The sequence below is a fragment of the Nicotiana attenuata genome, unplaced genomic scaffold (genome assembly GCF_001879085.1).
Source record: "Nicotiana attenuata strain UT unplaced genomic scaffold, NIATTr2, whole genome shotgun sequence".
Taxonomy (NCBI): Eukaryota; Viridiplantae; Streptophyta; class Magnoliopsida; order Solanales; family Solanaceae; genus Nicotiana; species Nicotiana attenuata.
The window spans coordinates 191,367-194,520 of record NW_017672330.1 but is presented as its reverse complement, the minus strand read 5'-3'; positions in this window follow the sequence as shown (position 1 = coordinate 194,520).

The following is a 3,154-nucleotide window of genomic DNA, read 5'->3' as shown; positions in this document are numbered from 1 at the left end:
TGGCTAAAAGGAAAACGTTCAACTCAGGGGTTGGAGCCCTAATGTTGGCTAAAAGGAAAAACGCTCAACTCAGGGGTTGAAGCCCTAATGTTGGCCAAAAGGAAAAACGCTCAACTCAGGGGTTGGAGCCCTGATGTTGGCTAATGGGAAAAAATGCTCAACTCAGGGGTTGGAGCCCTACTGTTGGCTAACGGGAAAAAACGTTCAACTCAGGGGTTGGAGCCCTAATGTTGGCTAAAGGGAAAAAACGCTCAATTGAGGGGTTGGAGCCCTAATGTTGGCTAAAAGGAATAACGCTCAACTCAGGGGTTGGAGCCCTAATGTTGGCTAAAAGGAAAAACGCTCAACTCAGGGGTTGGAGCCCTAATGTTGGCTAAAAGGAAAAACGCTCAACTCAGGGGTTGGAGCCCTAATGTTGGCTAAAAGGAAAAACGCTCAACTCAGGGGTTGGAGCCCTAATGTTGGCTAAAAGGAAAAACGCTCAACTCAGGGGTTGGAGCCCTAATGTTGGCTAAAAGGAAAAACGCTCAACTCAGGGGTTGGAGCCCTAATGTTGGCTAAAAGGAAAAACGCTCAACTCAGGGGTTGGAGCCCTAATGTTGGCTAAAAGGAAAAACGCTCAACTCAGGGGTTGGAGCCCTAATGTTGGCTAAAAGGAAAAACGCTCAACTCAGGGGTTGGAGCCCTAATGTTGGCTAAAAGGAAAAACGCTCAACTCAGGGGTTGGAGCCCTAATGTTGGCTAAAAGGAAAAACGCTCAACTCAGGGGTTGGAGCCCTAATGTTGGCTAAAAGGAAAAACGCTCAACTCAGGGGTTGGAGCCCTAATGTTGGCTAAAAGGAAAAACGCTCAACTCAGGGGTTGGAGCCCTAATGTTGGCTAAAAGGAAAAACGCTCAACTCAGGGGTTGGAGCCCTAATGTTGGCTAAAAGGAAAAACGCTCAACTCAGGGGTTGGAGCCCTAATGTTGGCTAAAAGGAAAAACGCTCAACTCAGGGGTTGGAGCCCTAATGTTGGCTAAAAGGAAAAACGCTCAACTCAGGGGTTGGAGCCCTAATGTTGGCTAAAAGGAAAAACGCTCAACTCAGGGGTTGGAGCCCTAATGTTGGCTAAAAGGAAAAACGCTCAACTCAGGGGTTGGAGCCCTAATGTTGGCTAAAAGGAAAAACGCTCAACTCAGGGGTTGGAGCCCTAATGTTGGCTTAAAGGAAAAACGCTCAACTCAGGGGTTGGAGCCCTAATGTTGGCTAAAAGGAAAAACGCTCAACTCAGGGGTTGGAGCCCTAATGTTGGCTAAAAGGAAAAACGCTCAACTCAGGGGTTGGAGCCCTAATGTTGGCTAAAAGGAAAAACGCTCAACTCAGGGGTTGGAGCCCTAATGTTGGCTAAAAGGAAAAACGCTCAACTCAGGGGTTGGAGCCCTAATGTTGGCTAAAAGGAAAAACGCTCAACTCAGGGGTTGGAGCCCTAATGTTGGCTAAAAGGAAAAACACTCAACTCAGGGGTTGGAGCCCTAATGTTGGCTAAAAGGAAAAACGCTCAACTCAGGGGTTGGAGCCCTAATGTTGGCTAAAAGGAAAAACGCTCAACTCAGGGGTTGGAGCCCTAATGTTGGCTAAAAGGAAAAACGCTCAACTCAGGGGTTGGAGCCCTAATGTTGGCTAAAAGGAAAAACGCTCAACTCAGGGGTTGGAGCCCTAATGTTGGCTAAAAGGAAAAACGCTCAACTCAGGGGTTGGAGCCCTAATGTTGGCTAAAAGGAAAAACGCTCAACTCAGGGGTTGGAGCCCTAATGTTGGCTAAAAGGAAAAACGCTCAACTCAGGGGTTGGAGCCCTAATGTTGGCTAAAAGGAAAAACGCTCAACTCAGGGGTTGGAGCCCTAATGTTGGCTAAAAGGAAAAACGCTCAACTCAGGGGTTGGAGCCCTAATGTTGGCTAAAAGGAAAAACGCTCAACTCAGGGGTTGGAGCCCTAATGTTGGCTAAAAGGAAAAACGCTCAACTCAGGGGTTGGAGCCCTAATGTTGGCTAAAAGGAAAAACGCTCAACTCAGGGGTTGGAGCCCTAATGTTGGCTAAAAGGAAAAACGCTCAACTCAGGGGTTGGAGCCCTAATGTTGGCTAAAAGGAAAAACGCTCAACTCAGGGGTTGGAGCCCTAATGTTGGCTAAAAGGAAAAACGCTCAACTCAGGGGTTGGAGCCCTAATGTTGGCTAAAAGGAAAAACGCTCAACTCAGGGGTTGGAGCCCTAATGTTGGCTAAAAGGAAAAACGCTCAACTCAGGGGTTGGAGCCCTAATGTTGGCTAAAAGGAAAAACGCTCAACTCAGGGGTTGGAGCCCTAATGTTGGCTAAAAGGAAAAACGCTCAACTCAGGGGTTGGAGCCCTAATGTTGGCTAAAAGGAAAAACGCTCAACTCAGGGGTTGGAGCCCTAATGTTGGCTAAAAGGAAAAACGCTCAACTCAGGGGTTGGAGCCCTAATGTTGGCTAAAAGGAAAAACGCTCAACTCAGGGGTTGGAGCCCTAATGTTGGCTAAAAGGAAAAACGCTCAACTCAGGGGTTGGAGCCCTAATGTTGGCTAAAAGGAAAAACGCTCAACTCAGGGGTTGGAGCCCTAATGTTGGCTAAAAGGAAAAACGCTCAACTCAGGGGTTGGAGCCCTAATGTTGGCTAAAAGGAAAAACGCTCAACTCAGGGGTTGGAGCCCTAATGTTGGCTAAAAGGAAAAACGCTCAACTCAGGGGTTGGAGCCCTAATGTTGGCTAAAAGGAAAAACGCTCAACTCAGGGGTTGGAGCCCTAATGTTGGCTAAAAGGAAAAACGCTCAACTCAGGGGTTGGAGCCCTAATGTTGGCTAAAAGGAAAAACGCTCAACTCAGGGGTTGGAGCCCTAATGTTGGCTAAAAGGAAAAACGCTCAACTCAGGGGTTGGAGCCCTAATGTTGGCTAAAAGGAAAACGCTCAACTCAGGGGTTGGTGCCCTAATGTTGACTAAAAGGAAAAACGCTCAACTCAGGGGTTGGACCCCTAATGTTGGCTAAAGGAAAAATGCTCAACTCAGGGGTTGGAGCCCTAATGTTGGCTAAAGGGAAAAACGCTCAATTCAGAGGTTGGAGCCCTAATGTTGGCTAAAGGGAAAAAACGCTCAACT